The sequence below is a fragment of the Sinohyriopsis cumingii genome, chromosome 19 (genome assembly GCF_028554795.1).
Source record: "Sinohyriopsis cumingii isolate HCF-2022 chromosome 19, ASM2855479v2, whole genome shotgun sequence".
Lineage (NCBI taxonomy): Eukaryota > Metazoa > Mollusca > Bivalvia > Unionida > Unionidae > Sinohyriopsis > Sinohyriopsis cumingii.
Window position 1 is genome coordinate 67083065 of NC_142979.1, and position 22215 is coordinate 67105279.

Genomic DNA, 22215 nt, shown 5'->3' on the forward strand with positions numbered 1-22215 from the left:
CCTGCTTCATCTACCCCAACCAGCTTACCGCGGCTGGAGGAAATCCCATTCTTCGGTCTAAACACAAAGAAAACCCAAAATGTTTCACTCACTCTTGGTGCGTGGAACGTACGCACTCTATTGGATAGTGCAGAGGCTGTCAGACTAGAGAGAAGAACTGCCCTGGTTGCAAGAGAACTTGCTCGCTACAAGATAGAGATAGCAGCCCTAAGTGAAACTCGCTTGGCCGACGAGGGCCAACTGACTGAAGTTGGAGCTGGTTACTCCTTTTTCTGGAGTGGACGTGGCACTGATGAACGTCGGGAGTCTGGAGTTGGATTCGCTGTCAAGTCGAGTTTGGTGAATAAGCTCTCCATCTTACCAAAGGGAATTAATGACCGGCTTATAATGCTGAAGCTACCCTTACATGGAAAAAAGCAAGCCACACTCATTAGTGCTTATGCACCAACCATGACCTACTTGGAGGAAGCCAAAGACAAGTTCTACCAGGATCTGGAAACTCTGATTGCTTCGGTACCAAAGTCGGACAAGCTGATCATTCTTGGTGATTTTAACACCAGAGTTGGCGCGGACCACATCTCGTGGAAGGGAGTTATTGGTAGACATGGAATTGGCAGATGCAACAGTAATGGACATCTACTCTTGAGAATGTGCGCAACGTTTGATCTCCTGGTCAAAAACACCATCTTCCGTCTGCCTAACCGCAATAAAACAACTTGGATGCACCCACGATCTAAGCATTAACATCAGATCGACTACATCTTAGTTCGTAGGAATGACAGGTAGGATGTCCGTGTGACCGAGGCCATGTGTGGTGCTGACTGCTGGACAGACCACAGGCTACTGATCTCCAAGATGAATCTAAAAATTCAACCTCCCAGACGCCCACAGGGAATTAAAGTCCCAAAAAAACTCAGCGTCTCCAGGCTGAAAGTCTGCAACAATGAGCAAGCTCTGTCTGAAGCTCTGACAAGCCAGCTAGAAACCACAGACTCTGATACCAACGATGTAGAGAAATGCTGGATGGCCTTCAAACATCTGTTGTACTCCACTGCATCTGAAGCCCTTGGCGTCACTGCGCGAAAGCACCAAGACTGGTTTGACGAGAAATGTGAAGAAATACAGTCCCTGCTAGAGGAGAAGCATCATCTCCATCGTGCATACAACATCGACCCCAAGTCCGCTGCAAAGAAAGGCTGATGATATCCAGTCCTCTGCCGACAGACACGACATGAAGAATTTCTATAGTGCTCTTCGTGATGTTTATGGCCCAGTAACATCAGGCACAGCCCCACTCTTGAGCTCCGATGGCAGCAATCTCATAACCGAGGAGAAGATACTGGATCGCTGGGCGGAACACTTTGACGGTATCCTCAACAGACCCTCTTCCATCAACGATGAAGCGATCAACCGTCTACCACAGGTGGAGATCAACGATAGGTTGGCTGACCCTCCACCAGTGCTGGAAACTCATAAGGCCATTGAGCTCCTGTCTAGTGGAAAAGCTCCAGGAGCAGACTCCATCCCAGCTGAGATCTACAAGTCTGGTGGGCCTAAGTTAGTGGGAAGACTAACAGAGATGTTCTGTGGCATGTGGAAGATGAAACGCATACCCCAGGAATTCAAAGATGCATCCATCGTCCACCTTTACAAACGCAAAGGCAATCGCCAGTCCTGCGACAACCACAGAGGAATCTCTCTACTCTGCATCGCTGGCAAGGTCCTCGCCAGGCTACTGCTGAACAGACTCACATAACACCTTCATCATGGCCTACTGCCAGAAAGCCAGTGTGGCTTCAGAAAGGAGAGAGGCGCCATCGACATGATCTTTGCTGCCAGGCAGTTGCAAGAAAAATGTCTTGAACAAAATGTCCAGCTATACACCACCTTCGTGGACCTGACTAAGGCATTCGACACTGTCAGCCGGGAAGACCTTTGGAAGATGATGGCGAAATTTGGATGTCCATAAGTCTTCTTCTTGAAATGGTGAGACAGTTTCATGATGGCATGCTTGCCAGAGTCCAGGACCAGGGTAACTATTCCAAACTCTTTGCAGTTACTAATGGTGTGAAACAAGGATGCGTCTTAGCCCCCACTCTCTTCAGCCTCATGCTCTCTGAAATGTTCATGGATGCTTTCAAGGACAGCGATGTTGGAGTAGATCTCAGATACCGTCTGGATGGGAAGTTGTTCAACCTGAGGAGGCTCCAAGCCAAAACCAAAGGCCAAGATGAGAAAATTCGCGACCTGCTGTTTGCAGATGACTGTGCCCTCAACTCCAGCACGGAGGCAGGCATGCAACAGAGCATGGACCTTTTTTCCACAGCGTGCTCCAACTTCAGACTCACCATCTCTACCAGCAAGACCGAGGTTCTGCATCAGCCAGGTCCTGGAGAAGATTACCTGGAACCATCCATCACTGTCAATGGCCATAAGCTCAAAAATGTAGACAGGTTCACATACCTTGGCAGCACCCTCACACAAGCAGTCCACATAGACGATGAGGACAACACTAGGATTGCCAAAGCCAGCATAGCATTTGGTAGACTCCGCTCAACTGTCTGGGATAGGAGAGGCATCAAGCTTGCCACCAAACCCAAAGCCTACCCATTGGTTGTTCTCCCCACCCTCCTCTATGCTTGCGAGACATGGACTGTGTATAGCCGCCATGTTATAAAACTCAACCACTTCCTTCTGAGCTCCCTGAGGAAACTACTGAAAGTCAGATGGCAGGACAAGGTACCAAACACATAGGTGCTCACTAAGGCCAGCATGACAAGCATCCACACCATGCTGTGCAAGGCACAACTCCGATGGGCTGGCCATGTTGTCCGCATGCCGGTAGAATGCCTATCTGAGAAAGTCTTTTATGGAGAGCCACAAGAAGGCAAAAGATGTCACGGTGGTCGAAAAAAGAGATACAAGGACACCCTCAAGGCTTCGCTGAAGAACCTAGGCATTGATCCTGATAGCTGGGAGAGTGTCGCTGCTAACCGATCTGCATGACGCAGTCAAGTCAACGCTGGTGCGGAAGCCTAGAAGCAGAAAAGACTGGTGGACGCAGCTGAGAAACGTGATCTGCGCAAATCCAGGAACATCATTTCCGCAACTTCCACTGCAACAGACTCTTCCGGGCCGGGTCGGACTCATCAGCCATCTCCGGATCCACCCCCAGTGAATCGATGACATTAAATGGTCCTCATCGACACCGATGGACGAACATCATATATATATATTTTTTGTTTTTGTAAATTTTTTTTTTTTTTTTTTTTTTTTTAAATCTATTTTCTTTACTTCTCATAAGCGTGTATTATACATAATACAAATATTACTAAAACTGTTTATCTCTATTTGTTAATAAATTGTATATATATAGTTATCAGTAGAGATATATGTATCTTTAAGATCCAGTTTTATATATATATTTATGTATTAAGATATCATTAATCTTTGCTGCATATGCACATCTCCATGTAAATTATTCGTTAAAGTATTAGATAATTACGTTAAAAATGTAGCTATGACGTCATCTTGTTTATATCATTGTTTATTTCATTGATCACTTAGAAACAACATTTTTAATGACGTAAGCAATGATATTGAATTCAGTTTGAATTCAGTCTGATGAAGCATTAAAGCGAAACCGGTCACACATTCTACGTGTTGGTGTTGTTTATTTTATAATTTATCAAGAAAACCTTGACAACACCGTGGCATCAACTTATGATCCACGAATTAGCAATAGAAAGACTTATTTAAAAACGACAATGGAGAAATTAGCGGAAAAACAGACGAAAAATGGATTATACGCACGCTTTCTTGAAAATTGTCTTGAAGATAATCTTGTGCCTAAGGGATTGCGTTTGAAATTAAAAGTTCATATTGGGAATGATACAGCATCAAAGAAGTTCCAAGAATCAATTGACTCCCTTTTGGAAAAGGTCTCTTTGGAAATATGTGAGAGACTAAAAGAAGAACATCAGAGAAGAGTGATCAAGATAGGCGAGGAACTAGAAGAACATAGGGATGAACTAAAAACATTGATAAAAGGAAATACAGGCATTTTTGATGAAGAACTTTTAAAAAAAACGGAATCCAAAAAAGACGAACTTTTATCAAATCAACTTAAAAAGTTACAGAATTTACAGAGAGAGAAAAACAATTTTCATGGACAAAGAGAAACATCGGCATCGAAAATAACGAGAGGAACATCAAAAAGAGATAATCGACAACCTAATCAACAACCAAATAAATCAGCAGATGAAATTGACTTCATCAATGTAAAAAAGAAACGTGTAGTAACTAAAAATCACACACGGAATAACCAACAACCAAGACATGAAAAGAAAATGAATCAAGCATCACCAAGAGCAAAAATTACCTATCAACCAAATCACATTGAAAAAAATGATAGATCCATTCGAAACAATTGCAAAAATGATCAAGCAAAAAACCTAACAGCCCCAGGCACACAAACGGCGACCTATGCAGATGCAGTAAAAAATGGGGCGAAGAAAACTACACAAGAATCCAACAGAACGGTTATAGCAACAATACAAAGTCTAATGGAAACCCTCAAGGATCTGTTGAAAACTACACAAACAGAATAAAGAATAGGAGATTCATTAGAATACAAAACAAGAACAGATGGAGGAAAGAAAAGAAAAGAATAAAGGAAATCGAAAGAGGGAAAGAAACTGTGTTAAACCTTTCTAAACGAATTCTAACTAATAGTGATTACATTCTTCTAGGTAAGGGATTATCATATTGTCCAAGAACCAAAGTGCATGATAATATTAATTTAGCAGAAGCATTTTTCAAATACACAAGATCGTTAAAATTAAAAGAATTTTTCTCACAATCATGTACATCTTCACAGTATGAAAATAGTTTCCATCTACAAAATAAGCCCTTTTACAATAAAAAAGAATCAACATTTACACCTTCTAGTGGACGAGATATTTATCTCGATTTTTATATTGAAGCAACTAAACAAGAAATTTTAAATAGCAGTCCTAAAAGAAAACATTTTACAAACATATCTAAAGAAGAATTAAATTCTTTACGTAGCTTATCGCAAGATGAAAGCATTATTATTAAAAAAGCGGATAAGTCTAGCACCATAGTAATAATGAATAAGGAGGATTATATTAAAGAAGTAGAAAGACAATTAAATGATGAAGAATATTACACAAAACTTTCCTATATTCCTTCTGAAGAAACGAAAGAAAAAATAAGCCAATGTATTAATCAAATCTCTGTACACAATTGTTCTATATATCATGAACTAGATATCTTCCCAAATAAAATACGCACACCTCAGTTTTATATTTTGCCAAAAATACATAAAGCGGTTGATAAGTCACTACCTTTAGGATATCCAGGTAGACCCATTATTTCTACATACAACTCAGTTACAAATAATATATCGCAATATATTGATCACATTTTACAACCACTAATGAAATCACTACCTTCATACGTTAAAGATACTTTTGATTTCATTACCAAATTGAAATCTTTACCGAAACTAACGGAAAATTCATTCCTTGTTACACTTGATGTGGTTTCACTCTACACGAATATACCACACAATGATGGTGTCGAAGCGTGTAAATATTATCTTGAAGATAACGAATTTACATATAAACTATCAAAAGAACATATTTGTGATTTGATAAAACTTGTGCTCGAAAATAACTTTTTTCAATTTGGTAATACAAACTATCTCCAAAAAATGGGAACAGCAATGGGTAGTCCTATGGCACCTGCTTATGCATCTTTATTTATGGGAAAATTAGAAAATGATTTTCTAAATAAATGCCTCTTAAAACCGGATGTATGGTTAAGGTTTTTAGATGATATTTTTATGATTTGGAGTTATTCATTAGAAGACCTTTATTACTTTATAGACAATTTAAACAAATTACATCCAACAATAAAATTTACATTCAATGTCTCTAAAACTAAAGTTTCATTCTTGGACGTTGATGTCATGAAAAATGAAAATAATGAAATTACTACCATGGTTCATGTTAAAAACACGAATATTCATCAATATGTTGAATATTCTTCATGCCATCCTAAATCATGTAAAAATGGGATACCATATAGTCAAGCAAAAAGATATAGAAGAATTATCTCGGATGATGCTGTTTTTAAATCATCTTTGACAGAGCTAGGTCAGCATTTTTTAAACAGAAATTACCCTATTGACATCATTAATACTGCTTTCCAAAAGGTATCTTCTCTTACACAGCTTGAATCTTTACAATATAAAATCAAAAATAGAAATGAAGATATCATTCCTTTTGTTATTGAATATAATCCAAGTTTGCCTAATATAGGTAAGATTATCAATAAATATTGGGATTTATTAAACTTATCATGTAAAGCAAGTGTTAAATCGCTACACGAAAGCAAACCCACACTTGCTTATAAAAGGACTAAAAATCTTAAAGATTTCCTAACTAATTCCAAATTAGAAAAACCATCATATAAAATAGGATCATCAACTAAATGTAATAGACCTAGATGTTCACACTGTTCATTTATTAATGAAGATACTTCTTTCAATAGTAATAATACGAAAGAAACTTTTAATATGCGTTGTGACATTAATTGTGCAACATCAAATGTTATTTATTTGATAACGTGCAAAAAATGTGGCATCCAATATGTTGGACAAACCAGTCAACAAATATCTAAACGTATGAACCAACATAGATCAGATATAAAAAATTATATCGATCAATCATTTTCATCTCATGTTGCCGCACATTTTAACAAAAATTCCCATACATTGCAAGATTTCTCCTTCCAACCTATTGTTAAAGCTGATTCTGAAATGGAACGTCTACTAAAGGAAACCTATTGGATTCACCGTCTTAATACGGTATATCCAAAAGGTCTAAATTCAAAAACACTATATGACATTTAGTAAATTTTTTTCTGAATTATGTCCCCTGTTTACAATTAGATATGAATATTTCATATTATTTTACTTTGCAGAAAATCTTAATTGGTAAAAGTATAATCTAATAACATAAAAATAAGTTTACTAATTCTTTAAAAATGAAATTGAATTTGTAATTAATTATCAATATAATATGATTAATTATTTTTAAAATACTTGATAGTAACCGTCATGCACACCATATTTTTTATTATATTTTTATTAAATAAATTGAGTTCTGATAACTACTTTAACAGCTATAAAGATTATACTGGTATATATGTTGTATACATTTATCTTTGTAATTTTTTTTTTTTTTTTTTGTAATTTTTTTTTTTAATCTATATTCTTTACTTCTAATAAGCGTGTATTATACATAATACAAATATTACTAAAACTGTTTATCTCTATTTGTTAATAAATTGTATATATATATATATATTTGTGTTTGTGTATTGAAATCGATACGTTTACTCAAGTCATGTTTTATTATTCTATAAATGATAGACATAATTCAGCGTCGATATACCGTTGCATTCCGTGGACCTGGCACTGTAGTACATGAGTGTCTCACTGAATCATTGGCTGAGCGCTATTGCGATGCTGAGTCTCCCTGCAGTATTTTAATTTTTTTTTTTTTAAATTGCACAAATGTTCTGAAATGCATCGATAGGCTGGACTGTTACATTTTCTTCGCCTCTCGTTTACATATCGCTTTTGTGTATCACACGATTAAATATATCAGGTATTTAGGAAAGAAGATAACTTTTATTTTTATTATATATACAAATCTTGACCGTAACTGGAAGCGTCGAAAAATAAACTCATTCTTCAGCACACACACACACACACACACCACTTCCGGAACCTGTCTAAATTCACTTTAATTCCAATTTCATTCTTACCTATACGCTGATAAGCAAAAATGGGAAACCTAACCAATTGCAATACAATTTTATTTTCCATATTGTGTGTGAGTGCGCGTGTGTGATTTGGATTTTTAAGGTAGCTTTTACAATTTTTCAGTCATATCGCTACGATGGCTGCAGTTATGTCGATATTTTGTAAACTATATTATAATATCCGACTGAACCATGCAACAGTCCTGGGTTTATTATCTATTGTTGCACTAGGAATATAACGTAGTAGAGATGCAGACATTGGTGAGTCAAATATTTTGAAAAAATATAATTTCCACACCTGAAAGGTGCTGCAGATTCTATTTAATACTCACGCTCAAAATATGCTCGATTTCTTGTTCCAGTATAATTATTGTAGGAACGCGCCATCAAGCATCACATGGCATGATTGGAAAGCCTCCTTTTTCATTTGTAAAATACTAGAATAAGTTTTTCTCACGTGAATATATATATATATATATATATATATATATATATATATATATATATATATATATATATATATATAGTGGCGTGACGGGTTTTTCTGCCGTCACTGTGCTAGGTGTGGGTGGGGTGCTGTGCTTCCAATATTTCTTTAAATTATTAAAGAAGTCCCACCCAGGCTAGACTTTGGTTGGAAGTTAAATTATTGAAAGATAGATGTAAAGCTCATAGCCCCCAGTCAGCAATCCGACGGTTAAATGATTCAATATACAAAAAAGTGAAATTCAGCTAACAATAATTTAATGACAAGTCAATAATTAAATGATTAAAATTTCCCAAGTGCTCTCCTTCCTCTGGACCCTGTGATAGCCTATTGCATCATTTAAAATTTGTAGTGTGAGATAGCTTTCCACCTGTCTTTGTATTCTACTCATCTGTATATCCGTCTCTCCTCGACTTCTCTATATTTCTCCTCTTTTTCCACTTCCTCCTCCTCGACTCCTTTTCCTCCTCCTCCTTGACTCTACACGACTAGACTTGTCGACTCCGACTGCTTTGCTAATTTTACTTCCGTCTATCCTCTTAGAGACTCGGGACGTAACTGAACCGGAAGTTCTGTCCTCCAAAAAGCTTCCTGTGAAAACACAAGGACGGTACAATATTTTCTTAAGCCCTCTCATCTTACACTACACAGTCTTTCATCAGATAACTGCTATTAAATTTCTTCGGCCACGCATTCATTCACTTGGAAATATACGTTCTTGTATGGCAAAACAACGTTATAATAAAAGCACTTTATCAATTACTTCTCATACAAATATCAATAAATTGCCTCACATCAATAAATATTCCTAATCCCATTATCCTATACAATACCACAACAATCGGACGCATGTCTTTACATTACAACGCATACAAAGTACACACATATTAAAATACCCTTGCTCTGATATCTCCATACATCCATATTAACTTACCTTACACACTTGAACCATTTTCCAAAGTCACAGTTCAAGCATGCGTAAATTCTAACATATTAAATTAATAAATGCACCAGTTTACTACTAAGTAACCTACTAGCAAATTATAAAATTAATTCTGACCACAACCTGCCAATCTACATAATTATCTGCATAATACTCAAATTCTTGTCTCAAATACGTATGTAAATTAAACACTACAAAGGTAACTGTACGTACTAAACGATCCTAGTAATTAAGTATACATACTACACATAATTACAATTACAATACCGTAATATTATAATGCCTGTACCGATTCAAGATGCCCGGTCTTCTCTCTGGTAACCTTGCATAAGAGATTAACTCTAGCCTGCGGCATGTTTAGACAGCAGCAATGACTTGTACTAATACCTTAGTTTATACACGAATTACGAACTGGGGTTGAGCAAACGTGACACCCGCACGCTTGAGAATAAAATCCGGATTTTATTCCCCCAAATTGATCCAACTGCAAATGCTCGTTACTACACGCACTAAAAGAAACAAAATCATACACGCTAAGTATGGACACGAATATACACACATTATGTGGTTATCTACAGAGCGATCTATGCCATTTCAGCGATCCTGCTCATGAAATCGGCGCCTACGTTCTCGGTTCTTTTCACATGTCTGATCTGCATCTGGTACTTCTTAAACATGTGTCAGGGTAAACCGAACTAAAATTAAATTTTCCGAAATAAAATATAAAATCAAGCAGAGTGAAATAATTAAAGCTAACGTACATTAACTGATATCCTGGATTATCCTAAACTGTACTATCAATTTGACTTTATTCCGGAACTGTTCAAAGGTATTCTAAATGAAAGTTATAATGTGTTTATGTGCTTGAGTACTAGCACCAATAAAGAATCGCAGTTCTAAATCTAGATGTTTTTTCTTCAAGGTAATCCAGTGAAAGTAATAGATCACTGAAGTCCTTGAAAGTTTCCGATAGAATTGTTGAAATATGCACGTCCCTTCACAGATTCATCTAATGCAATAGGCACTGACTGTTTAAATTAAAGATTTTCCACTCTGCTAAATCCTAAGAACAAATATCATAAATAAATCACTATTTCTTCTCAACGACTCTAACAGACCTGCCATAGACTGAATAATAGCCTTCGTGATGCGTGTATTATTATTATTATTATTGTTATTATTGTATACGCTCTATATACGCACCAAATTAACATAATCTGACTAACTAAAGGACTCTCGAACAATTTCATCGCATTATTTTGAAACAAACAGCCATTCCATGACAATCTAAAACTATTTAACCAATCATCGATTAGATCGTGCATGATGGCATTACGGGGCAAAGACACTAACTCGATAAGGCTGTGCTCTAAGGCAAGTCTATTATGTAACTGACAACACGCCTCTTCAATCTGAAAAGGAAAAGCATTATTAACAGAAGCTGAAAAATGCTATGGACATAGGATGAAGAATGCGATTTTGTTCTCACTTAAAAAACGTAGACGGCAATCACGGGTGAATCAGCAATTGCATCTAAAAGTAACTGATAGAAAATGCAGATCTGAAAGCAAATTGCATCTTAACTCTTATATCAAACATTTTAAAATTCAGCCGGAGCACAATCTCAGAGAGAGAGAGAGAGAGAGAGAGAGAATTGTACACAGCTGAGTCGATGAAATTCAGAAAGCTGCGAATTTATTGAGAAATACTGCTGAATATTGCAATGAATGTTCTTTTATACTTTACAGAGAAATAATCAAATACGTTAGTTCTTTTCCGATCGGATAATGCTATGCACTGAAAATTCTTAAAAGTAGATATTGGTTATTCGATCAATTAAAAACATTTGAGTTCGTCGATGCATCATTTAATGTATTTGCTGTTTAAAAAAAGGAACTGATAAAACAATTTTCAAATAATAAAAAGAAAGCTCAAACTAAGCTTTTGTAAACTGTTACCCTACATTTGGTTTGTTTTGTAGTATTTTCTAAATGATGGGTTGTTAAAGAGGTTATGCATTTGTATTTGCTTGGCTAATATTTTTTTACCGCACTTAGCGTCTACTTCAACGCATTCTGAAGTTCAAATTATTGCCTTGAACATAGGAGTAATGGTTTCTCTGATATTGACCAAACAATAAAGCTAGAATATACAAATAATGTTTCTCTGACATCTGTGACTATATAATCCTACCTTTGCAGTAGATATAAATAGTGATAGATGTATTAAGATAAAATACTCATTTAGCTACAGCTTTCACAGTGTCAACTGTTCATTATGATTGCGCTTTGATTAATGAAGAAGAAACAAAAAACTATATATATTATTGTAATGTATTTACTGGGTGCCAAGAAGTAATACTAAGCTTTGTTGTAAATTAAATAGAGCAAAAGGACACCGATCATTTTTTTCACATTTCCATAGTATCCAGATAAACTTGTTTTGGAGGTATAAATTAGAGGCTTATTAACCTTTCTTTCTTTCATTCTAATATTGCACAATATGCGTCTCCCTTACATATATTTGTGCTGATTGCTATTATAAACTAGTGTTATTTTCCATATCACAGAGCCTTTCAATTAGCTCAAAGTAATGTAGAATTGTATAATTTTTTTCTCTCAATGAAATCGCTTGCCGGACCGTATGGAAACAATAAGCAAAACGAATATTGAATATTTCATAATATCTTCTTTTTCGGAGCATTGATCGCATAACATCTCGTCTATTTATTCAATCAAACCTCGGCATAGCTCCAAAAGCATGACCAGATTCGTTTATGTAGTTGGCGAGCAGCAAACAAAGGCGAGGTTCACTTATTCTGAGCTTTAGTACAAGACTACTGCAAAACCGTCATACAACTGTATTATTGCATCGGAATGGGTAAACACAATCCATGCTGACTTTCATCAAAGAGTTAAGTTATTTGTGATACTTCACAAACAGAAGCATAATAAAACTGATGTTCAAGACATTCTGGTACTATTATGCATGTAGATAGTGTTATGCGTGTATACCATTCTAATATATATATATATATATATATATATATATATATATATATATATATATATATATATATATATATATATATATATATATATATATATATATATATATATATAGACCATGAAGATTGCGCTCTAAAGCTTTATGAAAACGTTTCAAATTTTGGATATATAAGTCCCTATTTAGAATGCCATAAACGTTGTCTTATCAAAAGATTTTCATCATGGAGACAAGAAGAGTAAAATGTTGATCTCTCTTCAAATATGTACTGACTCTTCGAATTTCTGCGGGACAATTTGTGTGTAAGCTCTTAAACATTTCTTTTTCTTCATTCTATTCTTAAATCTAAGATCATATTCAAGGTATTCAGTTTTAATTTGGACATAACTGAAAACTTGTTCTTGTTTATATACCAAAGACAATGTGAACCAGTGCAAATATATTCGATTTGATGTGAAAAGCATTGAACGAATTCACATTAAAGACAACATGAAATGTTTTTGCTTTTAACTGAATTTCGTGTGGACCCATATGAAAAGAAAATAATGAGTCCTTTTTTATTAGCGTGTAATTTAGATAATCGATCCAATAACATAGCGCCTATTTATTCGATAAATCCTTTCAACATCGCTCAAAGCACGACACAATTGGCCTGTGATGTAGGTGGATTGCGCACAGCAGGCGCGAATGAGGTTCACTTGTTTTGAATTCAGTACAAGCACAATTGGAAAACCAACATACCAGTTGATTTATGCAACGGAATGGGTAAGCACAATAAATACTGCGGTTTCGAAAGCCGCTGGACTGAAGGTAGATTGTTTTGAATGTCATTGATATGAACCCCCTCATGCTTCTTTTCAAAATACAAGGAGCGTTGTATTGTTATAGCGAAAAAAGGTTTATAGGACAACGTAATAAGCGTTAACATAAGGTAATGGCTATATTAGAACATAAATTACTTTTAAGAAGCCTTTTAAGGCACGAATGTCATGATCTCTACCAACGCCTATCCTTTTGTCTGCAGTATTAGGCAATACTGTTAAAGTAGATGTGCGTGGATTTATCAGTTGTATTAATCAGTGTATCCCCGCATAAATGGGAATTCAAATAAGTACTTTGAACCTTATGGTAAACTTCCCCAAATCAAACTGATGCTAAAATACTATGAATGATCTAAAAAAAAATCTTAATAATTTAAACATTCATGCCTGATTTAAGTTTTTCATACTTTTCACGAACCTATTCTACGTAATGTATCTTTTAGAGCACGGCAAGTTCTAGTTAATATTACAATGCATAAACATTCAATATCTTCGATGTCAGCTGATGACATTTAGTTGTTTAAATGTTAAGCGTTTGCTCGTGCATACACACATGAATTATAGCAGGGTCCTTTTTCATGATGCACATTAAATAACAGACTGTTTATATGCAACCTGATGTTTAAACTTCTCTGGATTTGTCTAAATCTTTAACATTTGTTCATGCCAACACTAATAAATGCGTGTATTTGTTTTAAACAATAATTAGATTTCCATATAATTCCTAAACCTGTTGGTGAATAACAAAAACAGAGGATATACGATTGATCGAACCTAGCGCTTCGTTATAAGTTACACACAACAAAACACAGTACATTTCGTTTCAGTGTGAGTCATGACGATTTTTAAGAGAGATTCTATTCCTAATTAAACAATTACAAATACGTTGTATTTGGTGATTCACCAAGCTCAGTCACTGATTTTTGAAGACAACGAAATGTCCCGTTGATTTTCACGAAAGCTATGCCCATTCGTAATGGACTTCAAATCGCTAACTTGCATGGGCATTAAATTAATATATATAATTTTTTTTTGTCGTTGAACCTTTGAGGTGTGCTTATTTTTAATGTCTGAGAAAGGCACACTTTAATATGGGACCAGATGCACACGATGGTATTACAAATTCAGATTATAGGCCAAAGGTGATGTAACCATATGTATGTAATATTTCAATCTTGCATGGTATGACACATAATCGCTCGTTCATCGTGTAGTGCTACATTATAAACATTTAATAGGAAGAATGTTGTTCAATTTCTGTGATATACTAACTGCTTCGAGTTTTAAATAATAATTACTTTTTATACATTCCTGTGATCCACTTACCTCGAACGATATAGGAGATATACACACATGCACTTGAGTGGACCTTCAAATGGTAAGTATATCATTCTGAACAAAGCTTTATAAATCTCATGATGCAATTGTGCAATTCATGACACAGTATTATTTAAAATTGTTTTGAAAGATTATAGCCTGACAAAGTAAAACCATTGGATCAGCAGTGCATTTGCATCAATAGCAAAATTAGGCTATCGTTCCAGTGCTGGAACAAGTCCAAACTGTAAATAACAGGAAAATAGATTATTTAATTCTAATGCAAATATCTGTATAGATTTCGCCATCAATACTTTCTCCTCAAGAGGATCTGACTTAATGGAAATATTGTAGCTGATATGGAGCAACTTAATTGTTATCCACTTGAATCAGTTATTTAATGGAATTCTGTCGAGATATTCAAATCACGGTTTCAGAATGTCAGATGACATGGCAGGCAAGCAAAAAACATCATATATAATTTTCTCATTTAAATAAGCAATCTGTTGGGGGAAAGTGTAATTAAGTAAAGGCCTTATGAATATTCAAAGTGAAAATATAATACTGAAAACTGAAATAACTAGAATTGTGTCCTTAGGACAATTGTGACTTGAATTGTTACAGCCACAGGCATATATGCAAAGATGTACATATTAACGTTCAAATGTGAGAAAAGTAAAAAATGTTTCTACGGGACAAACTGCACACATCCCAGCTACAGCGCTGTGAATTTAGTCTTGTACATATTCATCAATAAAAAATATGTCGTGGAACAAGCCAAGCTTTTTGTCTTTCATAGAGCCGCATAAAATATGAATTTAAAGTCTTGAGGACAGCGAGGGTCACGTCAAAAAATAAAAAATGACAAAGTTCAAAGCATTCCCCATATTCTAAAACGTATTTACCACATTCAGTGTGCCCTACGCGGTTCACCATTAAATCAACAAGACTTCAAAGTTTTGAAGCAGAGGATTAACAACCAAGGTTGCAGTTACTAATCAAAACTTGGGACCCATTGATGCGATTGTAACTAGAAACAATGACAGTGTGTGTATGTGATTAGGAATTTTAACGTAGCTTTAACAATTGTTCAGTCATATCGCTACGATGTCTGCAGTGTGGCAGTTTATAGTGATGTCTATCTCTGGGGCATCATGCCGCAGACACGTAGCATGGTGTCCCACCGAGTCACATTATCCTGACACCAGGCCGACAAGTCCTAACACTAACCTCTTAATGCTGAGCGCCAAGCGAGGCAGCTGTTAGTACCATTTTTGTAAGTCTTTGGTATGACTCGGCGGGGGTTCGAACCCACGACCTTCAGCTTCTGAGGTGGACGCTCTAACCTCTAGGCCACCGGAGCGGTGAAACAATGAAGAGTTAGAAACATGATAATTGATTTAAAAAATAAAACATCTATTTGCACACTCATTATGTTAATTTCCATTTATTTCGAAATGACTGAGCAATGAGTTAGAAATATTTGAATTTAATATCACAAAATAATGTATTGATTCAAAGCAGATTACAATGCGTACAGCTATATAACAAATATATATATATATATATATATATATATATATATATATATATATATATATATATATATATATATATATATATATATATATATATATATATATATATATATACATACATACATATATATATATATATATATATATATATATATATATATATATATATATATATATATATATATATATATATATATATATATATATATTCTAATATATCCAAGCCTACCTACGTTTTACATTGTGTCAGCTGTTTAAAATCAGTATATGTGTATATGCATACTCTGAAGACTTCAAAATAGAAAAGTGATGAAAGACAGTTCTCAGACTTAAAGTTAGCACATTGCTTGACTAACCCAAAAATATAGCATTATCCTCGTACCAAAGTAGTATTGAAACTAATGCCAAAATGATCATTTGTTTTCAGAACGAAGAAGGAGTTTCTCGGCGGACTACAAACACTGTCTTTAGAACCTCTTGCCGTGAGTCATAGCGTTAAGGGAATTCATCGGGAAAAATCCATCAGGTACAATTTCCAAAGAATAATTAACATAGGCGATCCAACGGAACTTATTATCCAGAGGCAGAATTTTCGATTTAATGCCTAAACTGATTTCAATTTACAAATGCCACCATTGTGAACGAACAAAATTGCGATAACTGATTGTGAATCACATTGAATATTTCAAAAAAAGATAACACGAGAAGCCATCTGTTGAAACGCTTATCTCTATAATACGCTTTTCGCTGAAATTTCTTTATGTAATAATGTAATATACTGAATTGTCCCTGTACAGATGTCCTTAATATCCAAAGATGTGCTTTATTTTGTTTTAGAAACTTGGTGGTGGACAACTTTAGTAGGCATTTTTAGCGCTTTGTCTGAGATAATTCTACAAATATTTTCCCGGTTTTCTTTAATTTTTTTTTTGTTACTTTCATCATATTAGTTTTATTTATTTGTATTGATTCAGTCACCATTAAAGTGACATTACCCAATAGTATTAATCGTAAAGAGTGTTTGTCGTCTTGTCAATCACTTCATCTTTAAGGTAAAGCTTCGTCTTGTCCGAGATTATTTATCTTCAAGTATGTGTTTTTTTAGCAAAAGGTCATACCTATAGTTATAAATACAAAGTTATATTGCCTTGTTCAGTTCACAATTAAAAGAATGATTTCGTGTACTGTCTGATGCTTGTTTTCACAGCAATTATGTTTGCTGAATATAACAAAGGACATATGCGTCTAACTTGCTGGCAGGAGATCAAATTTAATTGAATGTTATTGCTTCTGTGATCAAATTACACGTAATCAATGCTTAACTTTGCGTTGTTAAATAATCATTTGTAATTGCATGAATATTTATCCCAATATGCTAATGCAGAGTTGATTTGTTTTAATTTAAAAGATCTTGTAATGCAATCATTTGAAATTTACGGTCAAAGCTTTATAAAAACCGTTTACGAGATGAAGAAAATGAACATATAATTCTGAATGACCATGGACAGGCTTCTTGTCATGGAAACCCAGATCACTTTACAAATGACCATTGTTTTAAATGCTCATTGCGTTGGTTGACTACCGCGGTGAATCATTGAACAATATACTTTTCTCCAAATGCTTCTGTATTAAAAAGCCTATTCGTGTTGATATGCCGTAATACACTAAACCAATCCTCTGGGAAGAAATTAAAATTCTTCTGTGTCGATTGACAAAAGTCATTGTCACGGATTCTTGTACATGACTGGTATTTACATATAGCCAGCAAGATATGAATTTTCCCAAAAGAAATAATAAAATATAATTTTCAAAAGCTGAGGATTGTTCAACGTATAAAATACTTCCACCTTAAATAGTAGTCTGGAAAATTACTGATTGCATCTTTAATAGCCAAACTGATCATTATTATTATTATTATTATTATTATTGTATACGTATTCTGCAAATGTCAGTTAAATAATTTATAGCCAGAAGCTTACCAGCTGAATGAAACCAGGTGCAAATAAAACGGGATGGAAGTGAAATATATATATGGCTAATAAGATATATCAATCATTCGATGTAGAATACCGTATACTATGCCATCCCTTGAGTAAACTGACTGATCTATAATTAATTAAAATAACTTTTTTTATAGACACAATTTTTATCTTAGGTAGTTCTTGGATATCATGATCAACGTTTCCCATGATACTGTAAAGCATTTTCTTATTACATTTTCCAACATTGGCTATGCATAAGTTACTTAACCCAATTGGACAAAATTGCTTATATATATATATATAATTAACATGGCATTTAAAGTGTTGGTATAAAGCTAATTGATATACCAATGCTATTGGTATATCAAATTGTGAGCCGCCCATGGCGCAATAGTACGAATATATAAACATTCTTTCAACTGCAGGCCTATAGATCAATGATGAATTTCTACTAATTCATTAATCATAAATGACATATGAAAAAAACGATAAAAAGTTCCTGTTTTCTAAACGAAATTAAAATAGTACACAATTTCATCCGAATCCTTTCTTTTTGCCATTCCCCTCTCCCCTCTCGAGCGTAAGGGACAAAGAAAGCAAAAATCTGGAGTGACAGAGAAAAACATATTGCCCTGGACGAAAACATTAAAAATGAAATTGTACCAGGTAACCTACAGTAATCTGGTTCGTCCTAACGGTGTGTTCACGTATTCCTTGGGATCTATCTACAGTATTCATAATAGCAATGATACATAGTTGTAATATGCAGTCGACTCTATACCTGTATCTTAATTTTGTCGGTTACAAGGCACATCTATTGACGCGTATTTAATGTTTTGCTGTTGTTGTTTCTTAAATCTATTATACTGTTCTAAAAATCCAATTTTTAACTATTAAATATAAAAATGTCCAAATGGTCGCCCCCCCCCCCCTCTCTCTCTCTCTCTCTCTCTGGATTATCGTAGCTAGATACCGGCGAAAACCCATGAAAATACGAGCGTTGTGGATTTTCGTTTGTGTCATACGACGATGTCTCTGAACCTATGTATGATAGTAAAGTTTAGCCAAACCATCCAAAGGAGAGAGAGAGAGAGAGAGAGAGAGAGAGAGAGAGAGAGAATTTTGTAGTCTTTAGAAATGTTAATTCAAGCAGAATAATGACTTGAATGAACTGTCGATATATTAAAATGTTTTGATTATCTCCTGTTGGTTTGTCATTTCGCTTAGTTTCTATTCCACATTAATGTCCATACGCCAGTACGTGAATGCCTGTTCAGGTTCAGAGTACAAGAAGCTAACCGTGTTTGTAGTGCACTACTTCTTCACAAAAATCATATTTCATGTTTAAATCATGAGTGTGTCTGATATTGATTTAATAAATGTGATTAAAAATAGAAATTCAAAAGAAAACAATCAACTTATCAATTTGCATATGTGATTGTGAACAACAAGAAAAATTGTAACTACATTTTGTAGCTGACACACTCGCAGGGATGTGATGATTTCATTCACTCCGTCAATACACAGTTGCCCGGAGCATATCGTAACTCCATTCCGAGTGCAAATATGTGTATTTGTATGTGATATAAATAAAATATATGTATAGTATGTACGCTGTATCAATTATATACCACTCGTTGTATAAATGTTTCATTAAAAGGAAACTCGGCAAGCCTCGTTTCCTTTTAATGAAAATTTAATACATCTCGTGGTATATCATTTATACAGCGTACATACTATATATATATACCTCCAAATTAGAAAGGATCACTGACTCTGGGAACTTTAAATGGATATGTTTTATAACATGTTAAACAAGTTCTACATCATGCGACAATTAGAATGATATAGTTTTTTAAACATCGATTATAGAGCGTAAATAATATGCCACTATAAAACAGGCTTTCCGAAAAATCTGAATAGTCTATTTCATGCAGACGATATGCTTATTTTTAACCTACTTTTTATTTGTTTTCTTTATCTGATTATGATGATTAATAATTTTAAATAGCATCGTACCATTAACATTTCCAGCTGTACGCGGTGCAGACTCTTGTCACATACGTGATCGCCATCTAACGTTTCTTTCCTCAAAGAGAAACGTGAGCGGTCGCCACTGGGAGAGAAACCATTCATTGGAATTAATTCTGGAACGGTACAACCAATTCAAAACATTCTTAGAATTTGTATCTCGCATAATCCAATAATGTAAACATACACTAATTAATGCCTTATCAAACCTGTAACTTAGAATATAAATTTGCATGTTCTGTGATTAATTCATTATATAGTATTTTTCAGATCTTTCTCTTACTTGTTTCAGTAGTTTTTGCATCCAACTAAAACATTTGTTCTTTACATTTTGCGAAGGCTTATGCTTCACGTCACATTTGTTAATGTCCTCTTCCTAAATATATTTGGTAATCAGTTTTCTTCTGAAGAAATGTTGGCATGATGGTGATGATGTTGTTTCTGCTTCTTTCGTTGTTACTGCTGCTGTTGACAATGACGACGGTTAGGATGACGACGACGACAATGACGATGATTCTGTACCGCAAAGCTAGTACCTCATGGAAAACCCTGCATACAATAAAGCAATAAACTATCGTAACATTTTGCCTTTATTGATGTCGTCTACATGGCCTGTTCGCGAGCTAATAGACCACGCATTATCATATGAATTACGTGCTTATTACAGTAAAACAAGCTTATAATTACCATGTTAGGACCATCAGAAATAGTTAAATCCGCAATTGGTTATTTCTATAAGAGTAAAGCATATATACCGTATTGACTGCTATACAAACGAACATCATATAAACCTTGAATTCATTATAACCTTATTCGTATTAACCTTTTTTGCGGCATACGTTTAGATGAAATTGTTTCTTTCAGACACTTTCAAACAGAAATGATCAGACTGGTTTTAAACAAACTGATTTTTGATACATTTCGAGTCGCGAATACTAAATTCATGACCTTCCATCACACAGTTTTTATCTAAATCAAAATGGAACTTTACTGTTTCTATTTGTTCCCTAAAACAATTCCAGGTATGATAACCTACTCATTTAAAGATATCAATTAATCATCAGCTGAATCGTTCACAAGCCTGCAACAAAATTGGTATTAACACCCGATGAACAAAGCAGCTAAAGTTAAATAATAATTACGTCCTGATTGAATAAAATGACAATCAAATCTGAAATAATTTTACAAATCAAGTTGTATCCATAATTTGTTTCTGTAGTACCTGCCTGCCCAACTAAGACGGTCAATTAACAACATATTTTCCACACATCCATATTTAGCAAATTTGTGTTCTCATGCTTCATTTTAGAACACTAGTCACGACGGAATGCAAATTTTGAGAAAGAACATACAAATATATGCTAAACAATCTGTGACATTATTGATGCTAATTCGTAAGCACTGATATATACTAATCAAGGCAAATATATGTCAACTTTGATATTGGGCAGGAAGTATAGTTTTTCACATGAAAACTGTTCGCACAGTAAGAAAACGTGACTTGCTTAAGTTTGTAGTTTTGGTCTATCTTACTAGCGTAAGTCATTTTCTAACGAACTATAAAAACGACATGTATATGGACTATTGTTTTTCTTATTATAAAGAAATCACTGTCGACTTTGCTCAAAACACTAATCTACACCCTTCTCTTAAGTACATGCAGATGTGGGTAAGGTACTATGTATGCATTTAGTTTCTTATTTATATTGCCCTGAAATGGATTTTACCAATCGTTTCAAATAGCTCCATTCTTCTGACTGGTATTAAATGCAAACGATGTTAAGATTTTATCTCTAAAGATTTATGTACATTTAGAAACTAAACAAAAACAACAAAGGTCCACCTTTTACAAGTGAAGTCATGTAAACAGAACAAAAATTAAACACAATTCTTATTACATAAGAATAACAATAGTCTGGGTATCAAACTAGCATGGATGCTCATTGTTTAAGAATAACCATTGACTATTTCACAACGTCAGTTATTAAGTCGGACGTGTTAAGAAATTCAAGCAAATTATAAAATTGTGATAAAAAAAGAACACAAACGCCAAAAATTCTGTGCAACTAGTTTCGCATTTAATTTATGCTTCTACAGGCAAGAAATGTTTTGATGACGTCTTTTATTTTAAAAAAACAATTACCTCATTACGTAATGTCATAAATGATATCCATCATCATAACAATTATATATATATATATATATATATATATATATATATATATATATATAT